General features: G+C 37.5%; 1 non-coding gene and 1 pseudogene across 1 annotated transcript; one reads left to right on the top strand and one right to left on the bottom strand.

Moving 5' to 3' along the window:
* The window catches only part of LOC120012471, an 84088-nt pseudogene extending 68378 nt beyond the window's left edge, over positions 1-15710 (bottom strand).
* LOC120013987 lies at positions 2114-2218 on the top strand. The gene has a single exon (XR_005471522.1). It is a non-coding gene; the product is annotated as a small nucleolar RNA R71 (small nucleolar RNA).
* Positions 15711-22667: the final 6957 nt, after the last annotated feature.

The following is a 22667-nucleotide window of genomic DNA, read 5'->3' on the forward strand; positions in this document are numbered from 1 at the left end:
GGTAGAGTATTAGAATTTTCCAAGTAAGCATATCGAAGGTGGGAAGGGAGAGGTTTCAATGTAAGTGTATGAGCTTTCACAATACTTGGTTGTGGTCTAGAAGGCAAGACACCAAGAGGTTCGAATTTCTGGAATCTTCTGGGTTTAGACTCTTTCATAGATTCTAAGCAATGTATGAACTCCACCACATCATCATCACTACACTCTAGAGCATCCTTATTCACCAAACAAGTCTCAAGAGGGTCTTGGCAAGAAGTTATGGCATAGGTGTGAGTCAAGACATGATCTCCACAGTATCTATGCGAAAATAAGATTCTCCATTCTCCGGGTATTTGGTGGTTTCAAACACTTTGAATGTGACTTGTTCATCCGCAATTCTCAACACCAAAGTCCCTTTTTTCATATCAATGAGAGTTTTCCCAGTACGCAAGAAAGGTCTCCCCAAAATAATTGGAGTATTAGAATCCTCCTTCATATCAAGAATAACGAAATCCACTGGAAAAACCATTTTATCCACCTTGACAAGGACATCCTCAATGATACCACGGGGATATTTAATCGATTAATCCGCCATGACAAGAGACATTGTAGTGGGGCTGATTTCGTGCAAACCAATGAGCTTGGCTATTGATAGTGGTATTAAATTAACACTCGTTCCCAAATCACATAGCGCCCTTTCAATCAACGTGCTACCAATGGTGCAAGGAATGGTGAAACTTCCCGGATCTTTCTTTTTAATTGGAAGTTTTTGTTGCACTATCGCACTACACTCCTCCGTCAATTGGACACTCATAGTCTTTCATTCTCCGCTTCTTAGAAAGAATTTCCTTCATAAGCTTTGCATAGCTAGGCATTTGCTCCAAAGCTTCTGCAAAAGGTATGTTTATCTGCAACTTCTTGAACACCGCAAGAAATTTTGAGAATTGAGACTCCTTCTTGGTGTTTTACAACCTTTGTGGAAAAGGAATCGGAGGTACATATGCCTTAACTGGAGGTGCTGGCAGTGAACTATCAGGCCAATCCAACTCAACTGCATACCGAGGTTGCACATTTCTACTCTTATGTAACTTTTCAGAGTTTTCAGCTTCATCTGCACTGGTCCGATCGATCGGAACTTGGGCCAATCGATCGGATTTTTGCTCTGTCTCCATTTTAGTTTCAGCTGGGATGGGGGTCCTATCGATCGGGGATGATGTCCGATCGATCGGATCTAGGCACTGTGACTTCTCAGCTGTATTTTCCTACAATTCTGCATTTTTCAGTTTTTCCGCTTTTTCGGCATCTAGATCTACAACAGTTTTCACTAGATTCCCATTCCGAAGAGTAATAGCATAACAATGATCTTTCCCTTTCGGATTTACCTTCGTTTGGCTAGGAAGTCCCCCTTTTTCTCTAGATGATAATGCATTAGCTAGTTGCCCCACTTGTATCTCGAGATTTCTAATGGAAGCCCCTTGATTCTGAATCAATGATGCTTGAGTTTGTAATGCGGAATCGGTCTTGCTAATGAAGTTGTTTATGTTATTAGCTAATGCCTCCATACTTCCGGCCATCTTGGCAAACATTTCATCAATGTCCCTCTTCTTCTCTTGGGGTTGAATTTGTTGAGGAGGAGGATTTTATACATTCTGATTGTTGCTTCAAGAAAAGTTGGGATGATTCCCGAACCCCGAATTGTAGAAATTTGAATAGGTCATTTCTTGGCCAATTGTAGTGCCCATCTCCAATAGCATTTGCTTGCTCACTTTGAGAAGATGATGCATTAATAATCAAGCATTCTCCGGTTTGATGGCTAGCACCACAATAATCACAAGACACTATAGGCACTCCTTGAATCGCATGTACTCCATGAGGAGAAGTCATCGTTACAGCATCAATCTTTTTAGCCATAGCGGCCAAGGCGGTCATCACGTCGGCATCTCTTGGATTGCCTTGCCTTTGTGGTAGCCTTTCCGTTGACCAAGAAGTATTTGTCTTGGCAACCTTCTCAAGCAAAGTTCGGGCCTCCTCTTGAGATTTAGTCATAAAAGAACCACTTGCAGCTGCATCTAACATTTGCCTCGTTGACATACTCAATATGGAATAAAAGGCTTGATAAACAATCCATTCCGCAAGTCCATGATTAGGACAAATCCTCAAGATAGCTTTGAACCTCTCCCAAGCTTCATGGCAAGATTCAAGATCAAATTGGGAAAAAGTCATGATATCATTCCGGATTTGAACCGCTTTGGACGGAGGGAAAAATTTAGATAGAAATTGCTTCAAAAGTTCATCCCATGTAGTGATGGAGTTGGGAGGGAGTGACATTAACCATGCTTTAACTTTATCCCTCAAAGAGAATGGAAATAACCTCAAGAGAATTGCATCACGTGAAGCACCACGAATATCAAATGTAGCGCAAATGTGCAAGAATGAAGCAATGTGCACATTTGGCTCTTCATGAGGAAAACCATGGAACACAACGGAGTTGGAAATCATGGTAATAATAGCCGGCTTGATCTCAAAATGAGTAGAGTTGATAGGTGGATACCGGATACTAGAAGGAGTGGTATCCCAAGCAGGTCGAGCGCATTCCTCCAATGAACAAGGGTCAATTTGCCTTGGTGGCCCATCTACCTCATTAGCTCCATTTCCCCCATTTGCATTATTAGCTCCACCTCCACCATTAGCATTTCTCTCATTCAAACCATTAACCCCAATGGGCCCCGCACCATTCCTTCTATCCAAATTGTCTCCCATGCCTTCAACCGGGTTATTAGTTTGCTCCCATCTAAGCATACGAAAAGTCCTCTCAATCTCCGGATCCAAACCAATCAAATCTGCACTAAGAGTACGCCTTCCTAAGCTCATACAAGAGAGAGAATTCTTGCAGAAAATTAAAACCAAACTAGCACAAAAATAACCTAAATTGACAAAAAAATAAAATTGCCTCAATCCCCGGCAACGGCGCCAAAAACTTGATATGAAATATTCGCAAGCGTACAAATTGCACAAGTAATAAAGAGTGAATAGAGTATCGTTCCCACGAAGATATATTGGCAATTTCAAATCAATATCAATCCAAGTAATTATCACACTAAAATGGAAAGGCGAATTGTTGGTTATATTTTATCTAATGCTAAACAAGTAATTAAGAAATCACTAATTAAATGACAATTTGATTAAACAACCAAGCTACAAACAAAGAAGTGAGTTTTCAAGAGAGTTAAACACTAGGGTTCCTAATATCACCGCCTCTTATCCAATTGAATTCCACTAATCCATTAATTCCCAATTCTCCATTTAATTGTTGACAATCGATTTCCCAACCTATGCAATGTTCTATTCCTAGATACACCGAAAGTATTTTCAATATAATCCCTGCTATTCCTAACATTTGGATTCATATATCAAAAACCCATTAAGAGTAGTGGAAATCTTTTAACGATTGCATAAGTCATAAACCTATATTCCTATGGTACATGTAACCTATGTTCTCTATGAATTCTTGCAACCCTAAGCATATCCTTCCGGTCTCAACCTAGGCATAAAATCATCCAAATGGTGATCAAGCATTTGAAAGCAATAAGCACATCCACAGAGAATCAACAATAAAAAGAGAGATTCAAGAACAATAAACCAATTTCATTCAATCTTCAAAAAGGGGTTCCATTAGGACCCCTAGTTAGAGAATTAGTTCCTCATAACCAAGGGATACAAATCAAAATCCAAAATAGCAGTCATTAAATACAAGAACAAGGAAGAAATAAAGATAAACCCCTGGATCCCCTTGCTCAAGCTCCAATGGTTGCTGTAGAAAAGTCTCCAAAACCCTTGATTTTTCTTCCAAAGTGAAGTCCCCCTAAAACCCTAAAAAAAACTACCCTTTTATACTCCCAAAAACCTTAGAGACGTTTTTCTAACAAGTCTGTGTCGTTTTGAACTGGACCCACATGATTTGAGGGTAATTTTGAGCATTTAGAGATCTTAAAAATTGTGAACTGGGACTGGCCGATCGATCGGACATGAACACCAATCGATCAGAACTTGCTCACTGTCTTTCCAGCTTCAAAATTGTCCGATCGATCGGACTATAGGCCGATCGATCGGATTTCTGCTCTGACTCCAAATTTGGTCCTTTTCTATCCATAAGTGCATCGATACCTGAAATGAGCAAATAACAACTCTTTAGGCCGAATTAATTCCAAAACGACTCTAAACAATGCAAGATTTCATGTAAAATGATGTACAATTATATGTATATAATTGGCACATCAGTCACCAATTTCATCCTGAGACGAAGCTCAATGTGCAAGTAAAATTGAGTCGAGGCACAGAATATGGCTCTTAACCCCTCAGAGAAAGCAGATCTGTTTCATCTGCCCTTGACCTACGGAACATAAAAAACCTCCAGAAATTATGTCTCACCAACTCAAACGCCCGACCTGAAAAATCTCTCACCTTTAAGCCCAACGATATAACAACTAGGCTAATATTAGGCTGTTCTGATTGGTCAATATCTCCACAGTTAGGTTGTGAAAAGGGACTAATATAGTTGGGTTATAAAACAATGCATGGAATGTGGGTTTGAGACGTATACATCTTACATATGGTTCATGAGGGTGGTATGAGATACTGAGATCAAGTTTGAAACGTCTTCGTCACCGAACAAGAAAAAGAAAAATGTGGCACACGTGGGGGAAATTTTTTTCCTTGTTGATAAGTTGTGGAAAAAATGGAAACCTGTATCTCTTGTAAGTAAATAAAGAGTATACCACCACTAGGTTAACTCTAATAAATTCACAATAATCGAGCTAGATTAGGTCATCAAACCCATCTTAGACTATCCAACCAACTTTAATTAATTAGGACGCACATTTGATTATACTCTTGATAAATATGAGAATATCAAAAAGTTAATTTGTATGGATGAATTCAGAATCTAAAGATTTCTAAAGTTATTATTTTTCTTTGGTAAGTATCTTTTGAAAATCAGAAATGACATGTAGCCCATCAGTTTGGTAATCCATGGGAAGCCAACAGGTTTATTTCATTGATTTAATCAATGAAATAGTTTTATTCCACTCTTTTATCCTATAATTAGTTGTCCAAAATTTATTATTTTAATATAGTTTATATTGTTTTTTAAAGTATAATCGAGAATACATTGTTTTAGTTCTGAATCCATTGTTTTTGAAATTTCAGTGAAAAGAACAATGGAATTAAGATCCATCCAATAAACCTCATCGATATTGGATCTGGTTAGAAGGAGTATTATGCGCTGATTCCGAATATTTAGTTTTTTTAAAATGAAAATGACATGTAGCCCATCAGTTTGGTAATCTATGGGAGCCCAACAGGTTTATTCTATTGATTTAATCAATAGAATAATTTTCTTTCCACTCTTTTATCTCATAATTCATTGTCCAAAATTTATTGTTTTAATATAAATTCTATTGTTTTTTTAAGTACAATCTAGAATTCATTATTTTAGTTCTGAATTCATTTGTTTTTGAAATTCTATTGAAAAAAACAATGGAATTAAGATTTATTATATGATAAAACTCATCGACAATGGATTTTGTTAGAAATAGTTTTATGTGTTGATTCTGAATAAGTAATTTTTTTAAAATCTAACATGTATTTTGAGAGTTAAAATGTTTTAAAATTTCGTTTAAGAGACTTTGGTTCCTATGGGCTACCACTATATGGGTTATCTAGCACTACTATTTTTAAAAATCTAATATGTATTTTGAGAGTTAAAACGTTTTAAAATTTCATTTGAGAGACTTGAGCTTCCATGGGCTACCTAACAATACTGTTTAAAACTAGTGTAAATTAGTTAATGATTAGAAGGAAATCATCAAGTATTTTCTTTTTCTGTGTCACAATTTTGTGTCCAATTCTCACCTAAAAATTATGTTAAATTGCGATTTTTTTTGAAACTAAAATATTAGAGTTTAAAAATTAAGAATTATTGTTTAGGCTTTATAGTTAAGAGTTGGTTTGAGTCCCCAATACACACTTACCAAGATAAGTGGGGCCTCAATGGAGCGTTTACTTAACAAAATGGAAAGAAAATAAAAGAAAATATGAAGCACTGACTTTTAATAAATAATTTATTACAAATAATAGCATTATTCTTATAAATTACTTAATGGAGATCCGAGCATTTAGTTCATCCCCACCACTTCCAAATAAAATAATGAAAACTATAATTAATTAATAATATTTAAAATTTTATTGTTAAATAATGTGGATAAAGACAATGTATTTTTCTGATAATACGTGACTTTGATTATCATGTGAATATATATTTGTGTGCCCTTTTATTAATTAATTAATTAATCATAGATTTTAAGTGCTGAACATTATTACACACTTTAAGTTATAACTCGTGCAATTTTTTTTATCAAAAAAAAAGTTATAACTCGTGCAACCAATCCATTGATATTAAAATAATTTGGGAAATCTTCCTACCTCACACCATTTTTTATAAGACACAATTGCCAACTTTATATGTGTGTGTCTGAATTTATGATGAGTTGGGGTTACTTTTATTTAATTAGCAATTTAATAACATATCCCTAGATTTATTAGTCCTTCTTCAATGATGATTATCATGATTTTAATCAACAAATTATCATTCAAGTGGTCAATGGTGGCCAAGAAATTAAAGGCCAACCTAGGAATTTAGGAATATAGTAAACATCGTCGAAAGGAAAATTTAGGTATTAAAATCTTTATATAGGCATTAACTTAAACCCAATTAAATAATGAATTAAAAACATGTATTGAAATCATTAATTATTGGATGCTAACAATGATGATCATGATGATGATGATAATAATAATAATAATAATAATAATAATAATATACTTTTAATAAAAGTATAATTTTTACATTTCAAAAAAATATAATTATTTAGGTCAAATTAGCCTACTAGCTCTAGGAGGTTGTAAAAGTAGATTTACTGTCGATTTCTACTCAATAAATTACAATCTTCCTCTTTCAATAAAAAAAAATTATTTAGGTCAAGGAAAGTTTAGCTTTGAAAAATTAAATATTTATATTATATTATATATAGAAACAGTTTAAAGTATATATATTTTTGTTAGTCTAAAGAATCACTAAATTTTACTTTTAAATATTTCTTCCGTCTACAAAAGTTCACTACCAAAAAATTTACGAATTAATACATGCATGTACATATACAGTTCTAGAACACATGGAAAACAAGAAAGAGACAAAAAAAAATTAAAAATAAAGTGGAACAAATGTGCCTGAATCAAGAAATAAAAATCTACAGCACTGAATTCCCAAAACATTGGCCGCGTTGGCATGGTACTAAGGTGCTCTTCCATCATGATTCGATCTTTTTCAGAGGCATGAACTCACATATAGTTTTTTCATGATTTTATCTATTATGCGTAGTTTGTTGGTTAATACGTAAACCCGATGAATTTTTTCAGTGCGCACCCAAAGACAGTTGGTGTAGGTCCATCGTACAAAAAAAAACCCAAAATGTTAAATGTTTTATATCTAGTTTGACCGATTTAGGAGAAGATCCTAATTCCTACCAATATTTGCGCCAACCAATATCTAGATTACACGAATCTGTCTCAAGATTTTGTTTTAAGAAAATCTAGATTGTCTTTTGAAGCATTAGTTTATATATTTGTAATCAGGCCTATAAATATAGATTTTAGAGGAGGAAATGCAAACATAAGCATGACGTCTAATTAGTTTGCCAAATTAATAATATTATGTTAATTAATTTGTGTTAATGTCACCATTTAGTTTATCGTAAAATAATAATGGCTGTGAATGTACTGGTCTGGACTACTCGTATGGTAATTAGGGCTGTCCAGAAAAATTGTTTCAAATCGTACAGACCGATTAGTTGGTTATTGTCAAATATAGATTAGTGAGGACTAACTGAAAAAATTAAAGAAACCGACCAAACCTTAAATAATCAATTGAAAATTCAATGAAATTTTTGTCAAAAATCGAAAAAAAATCCGATCATGGACAGCCCTAATGGTAATGCTCTAACACAAGCTATTAACTAATGCTCAACTTAGGTTCGATTAATTTTAATAAATAAGTTGAGCTTGCCCCTAATTTTTGAGCTTGTTTGATAAACAAAATGAGCAAAGCTTGTTTGATTAGTCTTTATACAATTTGTAACTGACAAATATAAATTATAACATCAATCCTTTCATAATCCTTTTGGAATCCAGTTAATATTAGGTTTACTTAATCCCACAACATAATTTCGTTATTACATTGAAAATCTTCCTAGAATTAAAACAAGGAAAAAGGAGAGAAAATCACAATTTTTTTTTATTAAAATGCAAGATTGATGTTAAATAGGAATCCTTTCTTTGATTAGACAAAGATGACAAAGAAACCAGGGTTTGGAATAGTTGCAAAAACTTTATTCCAAAATGAGTCCGTACAAGCATTTTTCTCTTCAAGACTGGACCCAGCATTTGAAAGAAGGCCCAGGCCCATTGAAGATTTATTCCTTCCACTGTCACTAAACACGACAATAATGATGAGTACCCAGATGCGAAGGAAGATCTAAATGGTTTCCCATGCAGGAAATGAGGAGTATTGGATGTCATTAGTCAACTTTGATGGCTGCCAACCTTCAACCTTGATGGCTGCCAACCTTCAACCTTGATGGCTGCCAACTTTGAATGTGTTCATTAGTCATTAATTGTGTTCACATATCATTAGTCAGTAACATAGCTAGAAGTGCGGAGATGCATATGATCTTATTACTATATATACTAGGGTTGTAATTCCATAAATGTTAAGAATACAAAAACACTTATTCTTCCATATCTTCCTTTTCTTCATGGTATCAGAGGAGGTCTTTTTTATTCTTCGTTTTGTTTTCTAAATGGCCGAAATCACTCCAATCATGTCCGACTCAGGCAGTCCCTCGGCCTCTCTACCTTCAAATACTTTTGATGTTCATACAAACCAACGATTATGTTCGGTTTTGTTGAATGAGTTCAATTATCTTCCTTGGTCAAGATCTGTGCAGTTAGCTCTTGGTGGAAGATCAAAGCTTGAGTTTATTGACAAAAGTACTGTTGTTCCTGATGTCAATTCTTCTCAATATAAATCTTGGATTGCCCAAGATAAGATGGTGCAGACATGGCTACTTAATTATATGGAATTACATGTTGCTGAAATTTTCAGTTATTATGAATCTTCTGCAGATTTATGGGATGCTGTTAAAGAGATGTATGGAAATCAAAATAACGCGGCACGAGTTTTTCAACTCAAAAGAGACATTGCATGTCTTCAACAGGAAGGTAAACCATTTATTCAATTTCTTGGTAGCATGAAAAGTATGTGGAATGAGTTGTCTGTTTATCGTCCACATACTACTGATTCTGCTGTCTTGCTAAAACGGGCTGAAGAGGATAAAATATTTCAGCTTTTGGCTAATCTTGCTCCTGATTACGAAGATCTCCGTAGTCATATACTTATGAATTCTGAGCTTCCTTCTCTAGGGAGTGTTTGTGCTACTATTCAACGGGAAGAAGTCCGAAGAAAGGTCATGAATTGTAACCTCAAAACTGAGGTATCTGAAGCCCGAGCATATATGTTCAATCATAAACGATCTGAAGAAAGAAGTTACAAGGGAAAGAGACCTGAGTTGAAGTGCAATCATTGTCATAATCTTGGTCATACAGTGGACCGATGTTGGGTACTTCATCCTGAATTGAAGCCTAAGTTTCCGAGAGAGAATATGCCTCAGAAACGGACTCAACCTTCGGGATATAAGGCTAATCATGTTACAACCATGGCTGGAGATGGATTGTCAAGGTTCTCCTCAAGTCCAATAACTCTTATTAATGAGTTTGCTTCTTATCTTCAAGCAAAGCAAGGTGAATCTGATAACAATGGGAAGTCAGCTGCCTTACTTGGTCAATTTGCTGGATTTCTATCTGAAGATAAAAATGGTGCAACTGATGACACATCAGGTATTTTGAAAGCTTTCTCAACAGCGCTGAATTTAAGTAATGTGCATGATTTTTGGGTCATAGATTCAGGTGCCACTGTGATCGATACTTTTTATAGCAAGAAATACTTGCAACTCAATACCGACGGGTTTATCCCAATCGCAAGTGTACGTGCCAACTGACAGTATAATAGTGAATGGGGTCGAATCCACAAGGACTGTATTAATTACCAACTATAACTACTAACAATAGTGTAAATTAAATTCAGATGCTTCTAATATTAACTAGCAATAAAATTTAGATAAATATCAATGGATGAAAGACTAGGTTGGGTTTGGCTTGCCAACTACCTCCACCTATGCACACAGATTAATATGCAATCACACAATTTAAAAGTTTAACAATGTCAATTGAAAGGCCTTGGTCCAGCTGCAGTCAATTAGATTTCCCTAAACAACGATCCTGACTTTGGTCCAGTTGCAAGATCTTTTCTTATCAAAGGAGTCTTGGTTGGTCTATCCTAAGAGTTTCCTAAGACAAGCATAAGCATTAGGAAATCGACAGTTGCACAATCTAGGATAATGGTCTATTACCCAATCAATTATGTCCTATGTTCCCAAAACTTGGATCTTACGCAAGTTCTTGTTACTTCGTCAAACACCGGGTCATGGTCAGCCGAATATGTTTAACTAACAATTCCTAAAATTATGATGTTGATCAGGCATGCATAAAAATAGGAAATAAGCAATCAATCCAGAGAACAAAGAATTAACTTAGTCTAATTGTCAATCAAATCTGTGCACAAGGTTTATGATAGAAGAATCACCAAACCCTAGCTAGAAAAGAGTTTAGCTACACATGCTCATAATTAAAACCATATAAATACTCATAGACAATGTTCAAATCAATGGAAGAGTAGAAATTTGCTGAAGAATTGATGTGCCCAGCTTTGATGTTGCTTCTCCTCCTTCCTGCCGACACCCACTTCTGCAATCTTTGGTCTTCGGTTGCGCAAAGTAAAGTCCTCCTTTTGTCTCAGCTTAACACTCTTTATATAGTGCTTAGCAAGCCCTAAACTGGCCCAATTGTCCTTGCCACGTCAGCAACTTAATTAACACAAGTCTGGTTCCCAAGTTCTGCGGCCGCGACAAGTTGCAAAACAGGTTACAAATTCTGTCCAGTAATGAATTTATTCTCCAGCAGTACCTGTGCATAAAAACACCAATATGAGCAGTATTTTGCACTAATCAACATAGAAAAATAATACTTTTAAGCCCATAAAACTAGGTGCATTTTACACCTAACAAAATCCCCCAAACTTCACTCTTGCTTGTCCTCAAGCAAGCAATCAATCAAAAGAAAGTTTAAATCCTTTAAACATCAGTTGAAAAACTTCAATCAAGAATTGGCACTACAAGTACTCTCTCATTATTGCAATGCAATATTGACATCCAGTAGAAGATTGCACACAGCCCTAACTCTGCTCACAACCACTTTAGTTTACACAATTATTCTCACACACCCTCACCAAGGTACACACATAATATATAGAAGAAAATTTTCACTCAAGTGTTTAAAGGTGGTGTTTACTCTCTTATGAATTCATAGCCTGCAGCCATATGCTCACATGTCCACCAATCTTACTTCACACTAAAATCCTCATTCAATGAATCCGAAGGACTTTATTTCAAAAGCACGAAACTTGGCTAAGGAAGGCTCAAAAATGCACAAAATAAATATAAATTGGGCTCAAACTAAAGTCATCATAATCCAATCACAATTAAGTTCAATGCACAAAGGATAAACTGCAGGGAATAGCATAAGATATATAAAGGTCTGGTTTAACAACAATATGTGATGATCATGCCATATATCACAGTCTCAAAAATAGGCATCCATCATAAAACTAATCCTAACTCCATCTAACCATCCCAAGATAATATAGTACCAAAAGAAAACTCCCCTACTCCAAAATAACAAGTCAGATTTTCGGCAAACTAGCTAGAACATTAGCATACAACCACATAACTTCAGGGTAGGCTTCCATCACGAATCAAGTCAAACATCTCCCTCTGTTGAGCCTCAAACCTCTGCATTGCCTCCTTCATCTCATGCATATGTGTTCCAATACTCATTTGAAGTGACTCAACTGTTGATTCAAGATGCTCCAACCGGGTTATAACCTGCCCCTGCAAACTCCCAACTTGCTCAACCTCGACACCCAAATCAGTCACTCTCTCCTCAACAGCTTCCAACCTTTTGTCCAAATTACCACAACCTGCACCAACAGTTCCTTCTTCAGTATTATGCACCCGAGACTCCTCAGCTGTCCCAGAAGGTTTCTGCTGCTGCCTAACAAGCTGCACTTCACTTCTATCAAACCAAAACCTGTTAAGAGGTGCTTTCCTTTTCTCCTGAACATCACCCAGCTCCTTTTCCACACTTTCAGCAAGACACAAAGTAGTGATCAGCACTCCAAATGGCAGCACCTGACCAGGTTTATTGTCCTCTTTCACTTTAACAATGTGATCATATATAGTACTTGCCATGCAAAAATCCAAATCACAAATAATGGCATACATCAAATAGCAAGACTTTGCATTGACAGTGGAGAGATGAGTCACAGGTATCACATTCCTGGTCACTATCTGAGCTAACAGTCTATAAGGCTGCATCAAATCTACATATAAAATCATATTTTTGTTCGGCTCATCACTACTATTCCCAGTCAGAGTTTCAACCACAATTCTCCAATCAGGCCACACAATATCAACATTCGAAATTCCAAAATCCCTAAATTTAAAGCTAGGTTTCTTCAATGGTTCGGGTAAGCTCAAAACAGATGAAACCCTTCTTGGGTTGAAAAAGAACTACTTACCTCGAACATATGCCATACAGTGGTTATCATTAACTATCAAATTGGCATAAAACTCATAAACCAGTTGCCGAATAGCCACACCTGGAACACTGGTGATGCCGAGCCATCCCCTCTCTTTCAATTTGTAATACCAGTTAACCCGTTGGAAGTGCTCCACCACAACATGGCGTTCCACATGCAAAGCCCGCTTCGACCACACTTCCTCACACTCGATCTGCACTGTCGGGGATATGAATCGGTCAAAACCCTCTTCTTCCTCCACAGGGACATCCGCACTCTCAACCACCTTTCCCTTCTTCTTGCTTGCTAACTCCTTCTTCCTCTTTGCACTTCTTGTAGCCATTAGTGAGCTCGGTATTGTTGCCAAATGCAAGAGAATTAACCCAAGCCCTTTTTTTTTTTTAGAAAGGTAATCTCCCCTGTCTTTAGGTGCGAGAGGTAAAAGAGAAAATTAGGGGTTGCGGCGGCTGTAGGCCATGGGCACCAACCCTACTCCGTATATATATATATATATATATATATATTTTTTTTTTTTTTTTACGGACATGGGTCACTGCTTAATTGTATACACTTCAGGCCACACTTAGGCTGCACAAAGGCTACAAAGTCCCCAACACTCTACTTATACACTTCTCTCCACTGTTCAGATTTATCTCCATTCAACACCACACTTAAACTCCTCATAACTTTCCAAACACCTCGACCATAGCCTCATGATGGATACTATTTTATGACTTATGACACAGGCATAACACATCACATAGATGGGAAGGTTTATCGCAAGAGCAGAAAAATTCAATAAAAGGATTGGAAGCAACAGCCGGGTTCAAGGTAGGCCAAAAATTAACAAAGAATGCCTTCATCACTTTCAAAGAACAAAAACATAGTATTTACTTCAGATGGTCTAATGCAAGTTCTAGCTATACACAGTCATGAAATTCATAGCACACAAAATTTCTGTAGGCTCCTCACAAGCTAAGTGGTGTTGCAAATAATGTGTAAGCTAAGCAGACATTCATTGCAAAAGGTTATGCAAATAATCACACCATCAGTCTCAAAAGCATTGCCTAACAATTAAGCACAAGTATGCCAATTCTCTTCTCAAAACACTTTAAAAATTTTTTCAGAAATTTTGGGCAAAAGCAAATTCCCTCTCCCCCAAACTTGAAATTGACATTGTCCTCAATTTTTAAGAAGAAAGAACAAAAGAAAATTTGCAAGGACGACGAAAACAAATAACAAAAATAATGGAAAGAAAAGAAGAGAGACTTAGCTGATTGCAGTTGTGTAAATTGTGCTCCTCTTCCACATGGGTTACCTCCCATGAAGTGCTAAATTTATTGTCTTCAACCGGACATAGCCTTATACTCGGTCAGAGATCAGTCGATTGGAGATATACCACTTCATCCACAGTAACTTGTACATTCTCCCAATAAGGCTTCACGCGATGGCCATTAACCTTAAATGTGTGATCAGAATCTTGATGTTTTAACTCTAATGCACCATGAGGGAACACAGCTTGTATCACATATGGCCCATGCCACTTTGATTTGAGTTTCCCCGGAAAAAGTTTCAAGCGAGAGTTATACACCAGCACCTTCTGTCCTACAGAAAAAGTCTTTCGTACAAGCTTCTTGTCACGGTACTGCTTGGCACGCTCCTTGTATAACTTAGCATTGTCATAAGCTTCATACCGTAATCCTTCAAGCTTGTTTAGTTGCAAGCGACGCCTATCTCCAGCTGCCTTCATGTCAAAATTTAGCTTTTTAATAGCCCAATAAGCTCGATGCTCTAATTCAACTGGCAAGTGACACTCTTTCCCATAAACCAACCGGAATGGAGACATCCCAATGGGTGTTTTGTATGCAGTCCTGTAGGCCCACAAAGCATCAGTCAAACGAAGAGACCAATCTTTTCTATTTGGATTCACCATCTTCTCAAGAATGGCCTTGATTTCTCTATTGCTTATCTCCACTTGCCCACTCGTCTGAGGATGATATGGGGTTCCCACACGGTGAGTGATCCCATATTTCTTCATTAAGGCCGAACATGCATAATTATTGAAGTGACTTCCACCATCACTAATGATAGCTCGTGGCATTCCAAAACGAGAGAAAATATTGTCCTGCAAAAACTTCACAACCACTCGATGATCATTAGTTCTTGAAGGGACTGCCTCGACCCATTTGGACACATAATCAACACCAACTAAAATATATTCAAAGCCAAAAGAGTTAGGAAAAGGACCCATGAAGTCAATTCCCCATACATCAAAAAGTTCAATGACTTGAATATTTGTTAAAGGCATTTGATCTCTGGCAGCTATGTTACCGGTCCTTTGGCATCTGTCACAAGTCTTACAAAAAATCCAAGCATCTTTAAAAATAGTAGGCCAATAAAAACCAGCTTGAAATACCTTAATTGCAGTCTTTTTAGGACCAAAGTGGCCTCCACATGCATAAGCATGACAATGAGTCAAGATCTCTTGTTGTTCACATTGTGCTACACATCTACGAATAATTTGATCCGGGCATATCTTGAAAAGGTAAGGATCATCCCATATGTAATCTCTAGCCCGTGAAATTATCCGCTTCCTTTCCTGATAAGACAAATCAGTAGGAAAAGAATTAGTAACAAGATAATTCACAATGTCGGCATACCATGGCAGTGTGTTTATGGACAGGAGTTGTTCATCCGGGAAAGAGTCACCCAAAGGAAGTTCTTCATGTTCATTGTCAGGTAGCAGCCGAGAAAGATGATCAGCCACTACATTTTCGCTTCCCTTTTTATCTTTAATCTCCAAGTCGAACTCCTGCAAAAGTAGAACCCAACGTATTAGCCTTGGCTTTGCATCTTTTTTTGTCATTAAATACCTCAACGCAGCATGGTCTGTATACACAATAACTCGCGAGCCAATGAGGTAAGATCTAAATTTTTCCAATGCAAAAATCACTGCCAATAATTCTTTTTCCGTTGTTGAATAATTCAGCTGATCATCATTCATGGTGCGAGAGGCATAATAAATGGCATAGGGTGTCTTATTTTTCCGCTGCCCCAGAACAGCCCCCAAGGAGTAATCGCTTGCATCGCACATTAACTCAAATGGCAACTCCCAATCAGGTACTTGCATAATAGGAGCTGAGGTGAGTGCTTCCTTTAATTTGTCAAAAGCTGTTCTACACTCATTTGTCCATACAAAATCAGCATCCTTTGTCAGCAATACACACAAAGGTTGGGAAATCTTGGAAAAGTCTTTAATAAATCTCCGGTAGAATCCCGCATGACCAAGAAAACTCCGCACACCTTTTACTGTTGTAGGATGGGGCAGCTTTGAAATGACTTCGATTTTCGCCTTGTCCACTTCAATGCCACGGCTGGAAATCAAATGACCCAACACAATTCCTTCTTGCACCATGAAGTGACATTTTTCCCAATTCAAAACGAGGTTGGTTTCTTCACACCTCTCTAAAACTAGCCTCAAATGCTCAAGACATTCATCAAAATCAGTTCCAAATACACTAAAATCATCCATGAAAACTTCAATAAACTTTTCTACCATGTCAGAGAAAATACTCATCATACATCTTTGGAATGTAGCTAGTGCGTTGCACAACCCAAACGGCATCCTTCGGTATGCAAAAGTGCCATATGGACATGTGAACGTAGTCTTCTCTTGGTCCTCAGGTGCTATGGCAATCTGATTGTATCCACTATAGCCGTCAAGAAAGCAATAATGACTATGCCCAGCTAGTCTCTCCAACATCTGATCAATGAATGGTAGCGGAAAGTGGTCTTTTCGAGTTTCATTGTTCAACTTCCTATAATCAATACACACTCTCCATCCCGTGGTCATTCGTGTAGGTATCAATTCATTATTTTCATTCTTCACTACAGTAATGCCACTTTTCTTCGGTACTACATGAATTGGACTGACCCACTTACTGTCTGAAATCGGATAAATTATACCCACATCAAGTAGCTTTAGAACTTCAGCTTTGACAACCTCCTTCATATGTGGGTTCAACCTCCTTTGTGCCTCTCGGGTAGGCTTTGCATTATTTTCCAGAAAAATCTGATGCATACATCTTGACGGGCTGATCCCTTTTATGTCCGCAATGGTCCAACCAAGAGCTGTTTTGTGCTGTCTCAAAATTCGGATCAACTTTGCCTCCTCCCCCAAACTCAGATTTGCAGCCACTATCATGGGTAAAGTGTTATGTTCACCCAAGTAGATGTATTTCAAGTGACTTGGCAGCTGCTTCAGCTCCAACTTGGGTGCTTTAACTGTGGAAGGAACAAGAGATGCATTAGTAGGCGTCAGTTGCTCAAATGGAGGAGTATTCTTACCACCATAAGGCCGGTCCAACTAGAATGCTTGGATGGCCTCCTCTATACAGTCATCCTCCAACTCTCCTTCCAAACTTGTCTTCTCGTTCAAACCATATGCCACCACTGCTTCGATTGGATCCACTCTAGTAACCTGAAAAACCTCACTCACAAGATCATGTGTAGTGTCAACATTAAAACAATCACTATGATCATCATGAGATTTAAGAGCATCAAACACACGAAATTCCAATTCTTTGTCATTTACTTGCATAGTTACTGTCCCCTTTCTCACATTAATATTCATGTCAGCGGTAACCATAAAAGGTCGTCCAAGTATGATAGGCAAAGATGCTGATCTAGGACTATCCTCCATATCCAACACAACAAAATCAGCAGGCAAGATCAAGTCATTTACAATCACCAGAACATCCTCTAAAATTCCCTTGGGTCTTTTGACACTACGGTCAGCTAGTTGCAGTGTTATAGAAGTCTCTTGAAGCTCTCCTAACCCAAGTTTTTCATAAACAGCGTAAGGTAACAAATTAATGCTAGCCCCTAAGTCTAACAATGCCTTTTCAAAAAATTGATTTCCTACTTTACATGGTATGGTAAAACTACCAGGATCTTTAAGCTTTGGTGGGAGTTTATTTAACAACACAGCACTGACCTCTTCTTTCAAAGCAATTTTTTCATGAGCAGCAAATTTTCTCTTTTGAGTACAACATTCTTTAAGAAATTTAGCATAAGATGGAATTTGTTTAATAGCATCAAGCAATGGAATATTAATTTCAACCTTACGCAAATTCTCAAAAATATCAACAGCCTTAGAATCAATGTTCTTTTTGGCAAACCTTTGCGGGAAAGGTGGAGGATCTCTTTCCCATTCCTGTGTCTCCACTGGTGCAGTTTTGCGGCCCGTTTGTACCCTGTCTGTAGCTTTACTGCAGTTTGTAGACTCTGTTTGCAGCTGCTCTGTCTTGTTGATTTGCTTGCCACTTCTGAGAGTTGTGATAGCTTTCAATTGTTCTGGTTGCCCAGCTGGGTTATTCAAGGGCTGCGAAGGTAATTCTCCCTTCTTTCTTTCACTCATCTCCTTAGCCATTTGTCCCACTTGAGTCTCCAATTTTTGGATGGCTTGAGTTGTTTGCTGCATGAATTGCATCATTGTGGTCTCCAAGTCACTCCTCTTTGCTGGTTGCTGTGCAGGAGCTGCTGTTTCAGCCACATTCTGTTCATTCCTCCATGAGAAATTTGGGTGATTACGCCATGGATAAGCTTGATTCCTCATGCTGAAATTTCCTTGCCCCAAGTAATTGGCTTGTTCTTGGTCCGTCATAGAAGTCAATGGACAGGCTTCAGTCACATGATCATGATTTGAACAAATAGCGCACATAGTAACTGGCTTTGTTGGCACCGAAGCTTTCACATTCATTCCCTTCATGGCTTCAACAATCATGTCAATTTTTCGATTGATATTTCCCATCTCAGCTTGTACCATAGTGTCGGTACTGACTTCGTACATGCCTTGCTTCCTTGTTGAGCTTCTACCTCGTGTAGAAAATTGTTGAGAGTCTTCGCTCAATTCTTTGAATAGCTCCATCGCTTCCTCACTACTCTTCCTCATTAACACTCCATTACAAGCTGAATCGACCTTCATCCTATTAATCTCATTCAACCCTTCATAGAAGTGCAGCACAACATCATCTTTATGCAGATTATGAGTTAGGCAACGAGTTAAACGGCTCTTGAAATCTTTCCAAGCCTCATAGAATAAATCACCTTCTTTTTGCTGAAAATTCTGAATTTCTCGCACCAGCTGCTTAGTTCTATGGGCTGGGAAAAATTCCCTTAAAAACTTAGTTGCCATCTGCTCCCACGTGCCAATAGTACCTGCTTCAATAGAGTCGTACCACATCTTGGCTCCTCCTCTAAGAGTGAATGGAAAGAGTACCAATTTCAGATTATCAGTAGATATCCCTGTCATGTGTTGAGTACGACAAAGATCAGTAAAATCCTTCAGATGTTGGTGTGGATCTTCATCAAACCGCCCCTCATAATGTGGTACAGAGTTCAGCAATTGAGGTGACAGGCTGACATTAGCAGCTCCCGTAGGTTGATATGTAATACATGATGGCTGGGCAATGTTCTGCGGGATGTATCTGTTCATCATGGGTATCCTTGCATTACCCGCTGCATTCCCAGCACCACCAGTAATTTGAATCTCACGATTGTGTGGGTTTTCAGCCATGTTTCTTTGTCTCAAAGCTCTAGTTGTTCTCTCAATTTCTGGGTCAAATTCTTCTAATGGTTGATGTTGAGAACGAGTATTGACCATGCAATGTAAGCAACAATTCTGGACCTGCACAAGAAAATATTTATTATTATTATTATTATTATTTTTTTTTTTTTGAAAGTAAGTTTCAGTAGGATAAATCAACTAAATAAATAACTACACACTATTGCCGTAAGAAACAACTGATAATAAACTTAACAGTTCCCCGGCAACGGCGCCAAAAACTTGATCGATACTTTTTATTGCAAGAAATACTTGCAACTCAATACCGACGGGTTTATCCCAATCGCAAGTGTACGTGCCAACTGACAGTATAATAGTGAATGGGGTCGAATCCACAAGGACTGTATTAATTACCAACTATAACTACTAACAATAGTGTAAATTAAATTCAGATACTTCTAATATTAACTAGCAATAAAATTTAGATAAATATCAATGGATGAAAGACTAGCTTGGGTTTGGCTTGCCAACTACCTCCACCTATGCACACAGATTAATATGCAATCACACAATTTAAAAGTTTAACAATGTCAATTGAAAGGCCTTGGTCCAGCTGCAGTCAATTAGATTTCCCTAAACAACGATCCTGACTTTGGTCCAGTTGCAAGATCTTTTCTTATCAAAGGAGTCTTGGTTGGTCTATCCTAAGAGTTTCCTAAGACAAGCATAAGCACTAGGAAATCGACAGTTGCACAATCTAGGATAATGGTCTATTACCCAATCAATTATGTCCTATGTTCCCAAAACTTGGATCTTACGCAAGTTCTTGTTACTTCGTCAAACACCGGGTCATGGTCAGCCGAATATGTTTAACTAACAATTCCTAAAATTATGATGTTGATCAGGCATGCATAAAAATAGGAAATAAGCAATCAATCCAGAGAACAAAGAATTAAACTTAGTCTGATTGTCAATCAAATCTGTGCACAAGGTTTATGGTAGAAGAATCACCAAACCCTAGCTAGAAAAGAGTTTAGCTACACATGCTCATAATTAAAACCATATAAATACTCATAGACAATGTTCAAATCAATGGAAGAGTAGAAATTTGCTGAAGAATTGATGTGCCCAGCTTTGATGTTGCTTCTCCTCCTTCCTGCCGACACCCACTTCTGCAATCTTTGGTCTTCGGCTGCGCAAAGTAAAGTCCTCCTTTTGTCTCAACTTAACACTCTTTATATAGTGCTTAGCAAGCCCTAAACTGGCCCAATTGTCCTTGCCACGTCAGCAACTTAATTAACACAAGTCTGGTTCCCACGTTCTGCGGCCGCGACAAGTTGCAAAACAGGTTACAAATTCTGTCCAGTAATGAATTTATTCTCCAGCAGTACCTGTGCATAAAAACACCAATATGAGCAGTATTTTGCACTAATCAACATAGAAAAATAATACTTTTAAGCCCATAAAACTAGGTGCATTTTACACCTAACACACTGATCACATCACAAATAATCCTACAAATCTGTTTGAGTTTAAGTTCTTATCTCCACCTTCCCAAATATGTGTTGCTAATGGTAATACTGTATCTGTTGTTGGACAGGGAAAGGTAAACTTACTTTCTAAGCACATTGCATCACCAGCTTTGTGTGTTCCTTCTTTTCCTTTTCAACTTCTTTCGGTTGGCAAACTCGTAACTCAACTAAATTGTTGTGCTATTTTCTCTCCTCACAATGTTGTATTCCAGGATTTGGTCACCAAGAAGACGATTGGTGAGGGATTTTTCTTTCAAGGCTTATATTATCTTCTCAAAGATTTTCACAAGGGATTTCATGTAAATGCCTGTTTAGCTTCCAAGCACAAATTATGGCATCAACGTCTAGCACATCCCTCTGAGTCAATTTTGGCAAAGATTTTTCCAAATATTAATAAAAATTCAGTTGATTGTGACATTTGTCACTTGTCAAAATCTACACGATTATCATTTCCTTCTTCTAATTCTCGTTCAAATAAATTATTTGAATTGGTACATTCGGATGTCTGGGGTCCTGTTCTTGAGTCCTTTGATGGTTACAAATATTTTGTCACCTTTGTTGATGACTTTTCTAGATTCACCTGGTTGTATCTCTTGAGATCAAAAAGTGAGGTTGCTAGTGTTTTCCAAGATTTTCATAGTTTGATCAACACTCAATTCTCTTCTAAAATTAAGATTCTTCGATCAGATAATGGCACAGAATATATGTCTCATATCATGACACAATACTTGAGCATGCATGGCATCATTCATCAAACTAGCTGTGTTGGTACTCCACAACAAAATGGTATTGCTGAAAGAAAAAATCGCGACTTGCTTGAGAAAACAAGATCTCTAATGTTTCAAATGAATGTTCCCAAACAATTTTGGTCCCAAGGTGTACTCACCGCTTCTTATCTCATAAATCGCTTGCCTAGTAGAATTTTGAATTTCACTTCTCCATCTGAGTTGTTGACAGGAAAGCAGCCCAATTTATCTCATCTTAAAATCTTTGGGTGTACTTGTTATGTGCATATTCAAGCAATTCACCGTGACAAGTTAGATCCAAGGGCAGCCAAGTGTGTTTTCTTGGGATATTCATCTACAAAGAAGGGATACAAGTGTTATGATCCCATCTCTAAAAAGCTCATTGTAACAAGGGATGTTAGGTTCGACGAAAACACTCCATATTATTCTCAGTCTCGTGGCAGTTCAAGTCAGGGGGAGTCAACTTTAATTCCACTACCAACTCTGGATATGTCTCATGATTGGTTATCTATTGTTCCACGGGTGGATTTTGTTGATCCACATGCAACATCTGACAGTGAACAAATATCCACTCCAACACCAGTCGTAGTAACTCCCACTGAGTCGGTTCTAGAGACTAATGTGGAAACTGATATGCAAAATTCTGATCTGTTTATTCGACGTAATCCTACTCGTGACCGACGACCACCATCAAAGCTTCAGGACTATGTGTCATACTCGGTAAGACACCCAGTCCCTAATGTTCTTGGCTATCATAAACTGTCCTCTTCTCATGCAGCCTATCTTAGCAACATCCTTGACAAAACTGAACCTCAAAGCTTTTCTGAAGCTAATCAAAAAGAGGTTTGGCAAAAGGCTATGCAAGAGGAGCTTCAGGCTCTAGCTGATAATCATACTTGGAGTGTTGTTCAACTTCCAAAGGATAAGAAAGCTGTCGGCAGTCGTTGGGTATACAAAACCAAATTCAAATCTGATGGTTC

The sequence above is a fragment of the Tripterygium wilfordii genome, chromosome 13, assembly GCF_013401445.1.
Source record: "Tripterygium wilfordii isolate XIE 37 chromosome 13, ASM1340144v1, whole genome shotgun sequence".
Taxonomy (NCBI): Eukaryota; Viridiplantae; Streptophyta; class Magnoliopsida; order Celastrales; family Celastraceae; genus Tripterygium; species Tripterygium wilfordii.